The sequence below is a fragment of the Eschrichtius robustus genome, chromosome 5 (genome assembly GCF_028021215.1).
Source record: "Eschrichtius robustus isolate mEscRob2 chromosome 5, mEscRob2.pri, whole genome shotgun sequence".
NCBI lineage: Eukaryota > Metazoa > Chordata > Mammalia > Artiodactyla > Eschrichtiidae > Eschrichtius > Eschrichtius robustus.
The window spans coordinates 6378875-6385994 of NC_090828.1; the positions used below are offsets into that span (position 1 = coordinate 6378875).

General features: G+C 49.6%; 1 pseudogene; it reads left to right on the forward strand.

Annotated features, from left to right (window-relative positions):
* Window positions 1-3469: 3469 nt before the first annotated feature.
* LOC137764580 (charged multivesicular body protein 3 pseudogene) lies at window positions 3470-4025 on the forward strand (annotated as a pseudogene).
* The last annotated feature ends 3095 nt before the right edge of the window (window positions 4026-7120 follow it).

Consider the following 7120-nt stretch of genomic DNA (forward strand, 5'->3'; position numbering starts at 1 on the left):
GTAATGAGCCTAGACCAGGAGTCCTGGGTCTGAGTCCCAGCTCTGTCACTTACTAACAGTGTGACTTTGGACAAGCTCCCTAATCTCTCAGCCTCAGTGTCCTCATCTGTAAAATGGCAATGATGACGAGATCTAACCCACAGTCTTAGTGGGAGGACTAAAGACGTTGCTATACGGAAAGTACTCAAAATAGTGCTCGGTCGGTGGTAAGAGCTTAATAGGTGTCGTTACTATTAAAGCATCCTTAAAAACCGTCTGGGCGGATGCAGGGCCGCCCTGGACAGCAGGCTTGGAGCACAGGGTCTCATCAGGCTTCACAAGCCCTTCATCTCCCAGGCTAGTGGGACAGATTCCAAAACGGCTGCAGAGATGGACTTCCCCATCCCTGGCCGCACACAGCGCCCCTGCCCTCCCCCGCTTCCCAGCCCTGCTCGCCGGCTGTGCCCTGCAGCCTCAACTGTGCCCCTGATCATCGTCGGGGGATGTGGTGTCAGAACCTTGTGGTCCTCAGGCAAAGTCCTTGGCCCCATTGACCCTCTCTGGTGTCCTGCCCACGGTCAGGAAGACAATGCCCACCTCTCCGGGTCGCTGTGGGGATGGCACCAGCCAAACCCAGGCTGCCGCGCCCAGGCCCTGGTTGCTGAGCCCGTATCCATGCCAGGTGGCCATCTAGTGCCCGAGAAGAGGAACTGAACGGCTCCCATCTCAGGAGGCTGGGGATTCCGGGAAAGTAGGACTGGAAGATTCCACGGCAATTGTTTAATCCCAGGGGCCACTCATTTTAAGAATCCCTTCTAAAGAATCCCAGATCCGCCTCTAGGGGACTCGTTGTGCATTTTTGAACAACTCGGGATGCTAGGGCCCTATTCCACAGTTGTCCCGTTCCTTATATTTTTTAAATTGCTCCTTTACCCCAGCGTTTCCAAAAACGACTAGCAGTTGGAGGTAGAAAGGGTAGGGCTGGGCTGGGCCTGACTCTTGGTGCGTGTATCCTTGTTGCCAAGCTTCCATTTTATTTTCATTTCTTTTCCCTGGTTATTAAGCACCTCCATCGTTCCCTACCTGGTACTAAGGTCTGGGAATAGAAAGTAACAGAAGGCACACAGTCTCCGCCCTCGTGGGGTGAGGCAAGGCCGGAGAGGAGCAAAGTGCAGTCATTGGACGGGAAGTGAGGAGGGCTTGGACCGGGGTCCTCATCCCCCCTGCACATCACCATCACCCGGCAGGCCTGGAAACTCATGACCAGGCCGCCACACAGACTCTCAAATTCAACTCTTCTGGGCCAGTCATAGTGCTTTAAAGGTCCATGGTGCATGATTGCCCCACAGAAGGCGGGCTTAACTCCCATTCCAAACTGGTTAGGATAATAAGACTGGGTCCCAAGAGGACAGGGAAAAGTTTATTGCTCACATCCCAGGACTTCGGGGAGATCGGGTTGGCTGCAAGCCAGTCCAGGAGCTTGAGGGGGTGATGGGGGTGGCTCTGGTAGGGGCAGACAGCAGGTTGGGGTTCCGGCGCATGGGCCAGGATTTGAACTTCCCGCTGTGCCAAGGGAAGGGTTCCCTCAGCCTTCTTACCAGCCTGCCTGAATGTGGGCAGATGGGGAGGGAGTGGATGGCGTCTGAAGACTCTCAGTGGCCAAATATCACTAATGGAGGCTTCCTTTATTTCATTTCCCCAGGCAGCCAAGGCTGAGAACCGCTGCCTGAGACCACCAGTGTTCCCCCACCCCCCAAAGAGAAGATTCATCGAGGGAACTTGTTAAAACACTGATTCCTAGGCCCTCACCCAGCCCCACTGGATGAGAATTTCCAGGAAAAGAGGCTGGGAATCTGTGCCTCGGTCCAGAGGATGGTCACCCTCTGGGAGGTGTGAGGAAGCTGGGCTAGATGCTGGCCCCGGGAATGCTGACGGTCACTTCCGCTCTGAGTCCCTTCCCAGTTGACAAAGGGTTTTACACAAGCTGTGTCACTTGACTTTCACGCCAGCTGAAAGGCAGGGAGGCAAGATGTTCACGTTCATTTTCAGAAGAGGAGCCAGGAGCTCAGGGACGTCAAAGGACTCAGGAATCCACGACGCTTGTTGAAGGCCTGGAGACTCCCCTCTCAAGTGACACTCCCATGGGTACCAGCGGCTCTGTCCTGGGGTGGGGGTCCCAGGGGAGACTCCCTTTAGCCTTCTGAGCTTGCGTCTCCCACTGGGTGGGCCCTGTCCATGTCCTCTGCGTTTCAGATCTCGCCATTTTTGAGCTGATAGACACAACTACAAAAGCTCGGGAGTGTCTCCTATGGTCATGAGCCAGGGAAGTGAACAATCGCAGAACGAGCCTCCTAGCCACTCGGCCCCCCGTGGTCACCAGCCCTGTCACATGAGGAGTCAATTGGATTTGGAGAACTTATGGGTGTAATTCACCACTCTTAGATAGAGTGTGTCCGGCACTAAATCAATGACTTCACACACATTCTTTTGTAGCAGAAAACCTCGGACGGGACCATTCTTGTTCAGCCCAGGAAGTAAGCTACCTACTTGTAAGAAGTTCGTTAATCTGGTCAGTTGAGAGGTCTGTGAGTTCCTGCTGACCTACCACGTGGTCCTGGGCACTGGGCGGAGGGAGGGGTTGACTGTAAAATGACCAGAGCACGCTTTGTGTTTGGAAGGAATCAAAATCTCGTTGGGTTAGAACAGCCACTTTTGAAAACAGTTTGGCAGCTTCTTAAAAAGTTAAGCACACACTTATCATATAACCCAGCAATTCCACTCCTACGTATCTACAAGAGAAATGAAAACACGTGTCCACACAAAAACTTGAACATGAATGGTTAACAGCATTATTCGTAATAGCCAAAAAGTAGAAACAACACAAATTTCCACCAAATGACGAATGGATAAGCAAAGTGCAGTATGTTCATCCAATGGGAAAGTTCTTGACACTGAAAAGGACCAGACTCCTAATAGGTGCAAAAACATGGATGAACTCCCAAAACATGGTGCTAAGCCAGACACAAAAGACTACATGTAGAACGATTTCATGTATTCGAAATTTCTAGAAAAGGCAGAACAGGGGCAGCAGAAAGCAGATCAGTGGCCGCCTCGGTGAGGCTGGGAGTAGGGATGGACCAACATTTTGGACTGGTGATGGAAATGTTTCTAAACTAGATTGTGGTGATGGTTACATGACTGTATAACTTAATTACCTCTTTAAAGATCCTATCTCCAAATACAGACACCTTCTGAGGTAATAGAGGTTAGCCCTTCAACACACGAATTCTGGGGGAACACAATTTGGCTCATAACCACCATGTCTCAGCAGGGGCCTTGTCTTGCCTGCTCCCCTGGTTACTCCAAACCTGCAGGTCCTGTCTGTCCCACTTCCTCCCTCCATGGCCCCATTAAATTCTGAGTAGCTCGTTCATCTCACTAACAATGAGGCCCACCCAGAGCCAGTTAAAGAGCTGTTCAGTGATGGTCATGGAAGATAAGAAGGGAAAGAGAGTAGCTGACGGGAAACTAGGCGGTATCCAAAGGGAGGAAGAAAATGTGAAACGATCCGGGAAAGATGCTGCTAAGAAGGGCTAGAGGACATCTGTGCGCTTCTAGCCAAGGAGACGATGGGGCGGAAGAAGGCTGTGAGCAGGCGCCGAGCAGCAAAAGCTCACCTGAACTCTGCGCCGATGAGGACGAAGAACCAGCCCAGGGTCTGCAAGTGACCAGTTCTCTGCAGAAGAGCACGGAATTGATGGAGGCCATGCAGAGTCTTACGAAGATCCCAGAAATCCAGGCCACCCTGAGGGAGCCGTGGAGTTATGACAGAGACGGGGATCCTGGAAGAGTGTTCCAGGACGCTTTTGAAAGCATAAACAGGAAGAAGTGGAAGAAGTGGAAATGGAAATTGACAGAATTGTGTTTGACATTATAGGAGGGCCTTGGGCAAAGCTCCTGGTAAAGGGACTGACACCCTTCCAGAGCCTGGACCTGCAAGAGCGATAGGGACGCAGAAGGGGGAGGGGGGGGCAGAGGTGTTGTAGGCCATGCAGCGTCCCGCCCCCCACCACGCTCCGCAGTGAGGGGCCAGCAGCTGTGCCCACCCACAGTCACTCTCTGAAGCAGCCACCCTTCCCTGCACCTCTGTCATGAGGCATTGCATTCTGGAGAAGGTGCTCTGCTAATATATCTCCTCTGTCCGCAGAGGTTGTGAGAGGCTGTCTTAGGTCTCAAAGGGATTGTTCTTGTCAGGGGTGATGTAATTAAGTACATTATTTTTATGGGGATAAACAGAAGTCTCTTGCTGTGGGAAGGGCAAAGAATTCTGTCTCAACACAAAATACTTCTGAGAATAGAGTTGATTGCCTGAAAGTTGAGAACGCTGTACCTAGTTCCAATCCATTAAACACTATATAAATGGATTTTAATACATTTCTGCTTTACAAAAAAGCAGTGGTCCCCAGGAGTAGCTGTGCTCTACCTGAATCTGGTCATAGCATGAATATTCCAGGTGCCCAGCATATAGTAAACAGTAAAGAATGGTAATGATATTAGCAGTGATGGTAAGAGTTGATGTTGTTATTGCTCTGCTTTTACCTGCAGTCTAGGACCACTCTGTTTTCTTTGGCCTCCTTCTACTCCTGATGCAGTATGCCCTTGCCTGTTTGCGCCCCCCTTTAGGTTTCTATCTCCACCTGACTTCTGTTTTACAGAAGTCTTTCTAGGGGGATTCTCCCCCTAGAAAGTTCTGTTTCTTTTTCAATTCCTATCTCTGCCTCAGTCCTACTTTGTTTTTTCACTATTTCACCCTCAATTTCTCTTCTATGTTCCAAAATCCTCCCCTTGAGACTTTTGGTTTAAGTACCCATGAATCCTAAGTCATTTATACTGGACATAATTAGAAAAAGAAGGGGCTGAGAACCGAGAATGTGGTAGAGTTGATGGCTCAGACATGGTGAAGAGGTTTACAAAGAGCCTTGGAGAAGATGAAGAAAATGAACCCAAGCTTTGGGCACATACCTGAGCAGTCTATAGATGGGGTCCATAGCCCGGCTTTGGCACGAAGCTCTCTCATGGGCACAATGGGAGCATATGACCCTTTGTCTATTGGGCAGGGCTGAGAAATAACAAATGGGAACCAGGAAAACCCATTTCTGGGCTGTTCACCTCAGTGGGGACCTTAACACCTATCAGTGCCTAGTTACCTTGGAATTCTAACAGTTAACTACACCCTCTTGCTTTGCACCCCTCTTCTTCTTGGTCCCATTTGAGCTGGAAGTGCCACTGCCATCTCTCTCTACCAAACTCATTCCCATAATTTCTGTTCTTCGTCTTCCCTCACTCAACTTTTCACCCTTCCTCTGCCCCCAAAATATTCCATATCCTCCAGGATGGGGGGAACAATTTCATGGTTAATACACCAACCAAAGAATGAAACACTTCACCAAATGTTCCTTCTCCATTCTTGCCTTAACACAAGCCTGGCGTACCCTGGGGTTAATGTTCCCCAAGACTCTTCTGGTGGAGACTGATGGGTTTCTGACACCACCATACTCCCCCTCCTCACTACTACATCCAGGATATAACCCCTCCTTCTTTATAGCCAGCTGCCCACCAGACATCTCCACCTGGATGTCCTATCTCAACTCACCGTGGCCAACCTTAACTTATATTCTCACTCCCAAACCTGCCCCTCCCACTGTGGTCCCCATCTCAGTGCATGACTCACCACCAGCCCAGTTGCCAAGCACAGAACCCACAGCCCATCCTTGACTCCCCTCTTGCCCTTACGTGCAGCCAGTCACTGAATCCCACTGGGTCTGCTCTCCAGATGTCTACCGTCTTTTCCATCTCTCTCTACCCACCCTATAATCACTGCACTCATTCAGGGTCCCATTACCTTTCCCCTGGATAAACCCCCTAACTACGTAATAGCTTTCCCAGCCTCCCCTCTCCCCCTCAAGATCCATTTTCCGCCCAGCCAAAGATTTCTAAAATGCAAATCTGATCATGTCATTTCTCTACTTAAAACATTTTAATGACTCTCATTGCCTAGAGTAAAATTCAAATTCTTTACCGTGGATTATAAGGTCATTCATAATGGAACAGGGATAAAATAAAATCTATTTGGTAAGTATTTATATTCCTTCTCCTCTGTGAGCCCGCCCACTGCCGTCCACACACATGTACACCTTCTAATGAAGGAGGCTACCGTGATCTGGGCTTTAATTCACTGCTCAGGGTGATGAGTGAACCACAGAACTAGAAGAAACCCAGATGCCTAGATTGATTTGCTTCAAAAACGAACAAGAGCAAGTTGCTAAAGAATTCAAAGACACGCTCCTGGTACCCAGAGAAGCTGGGTTTGGACCTCCGGCTTTAGGCTGCCCAGGAAGGGCAGCCCATCTGGTTGCAGGGCCTTTGGTCCAGGGGCAGTGCTGAAAGAGACAACGTTCCAATGGGAACACATTACCATACATATCAAAAACAAGCCAAAGGGCTTCCCTGGTGGTGCAGTGGTTAGAAATCTGCCTGCCAATGCAGGGGACACGGGTTCGTGCCCCGGTCCGGGAAGATCCCACATGCCGTGGAGCAACTGGGCCCGTGAGCCACAACTACTGAGCCTGCGCGTCTGGAGCCTGTGCTCCGCAACGGGAGAGGCCGCGACAGTGAGAGGCCCGTGCACCGCGATGAAGAGTGGCCCCCACTCGCCGCAACTGGAGAAAGCCCTTGCACAGAAACTAAGACCCAACACATCCAAAAATAAATAAATAAATAAATTTATTTAAAAAAAAAAAAAAAAAGCCAAAGCCTCTGCCTAGAGAGCTTGCATAATTATTTTAGATGTGAAGGGAAGCACATATGTGGGGCTTAAATGTTTAATAAACTATTTGCTTGAAAAGTGTGTCTATATTCTCAACTCTTCTTTTGGAAATAATAAAAATAGCTAAATATCTCAGGCACTTTCTCTATGATGTGCATTTTACACATCCTCTCTCTTTAATGCTCTTACCTGTATAATGTCTCTTTTACTGGTAGGGAAATTGAGACTTAGAGAGGTTATGTAAAAAGTACACAGCTAGGGGCTTCCCTGGTGGTGCAGTGGTTGAGAATCCGCCTGCCAATGCAGGGGACATGG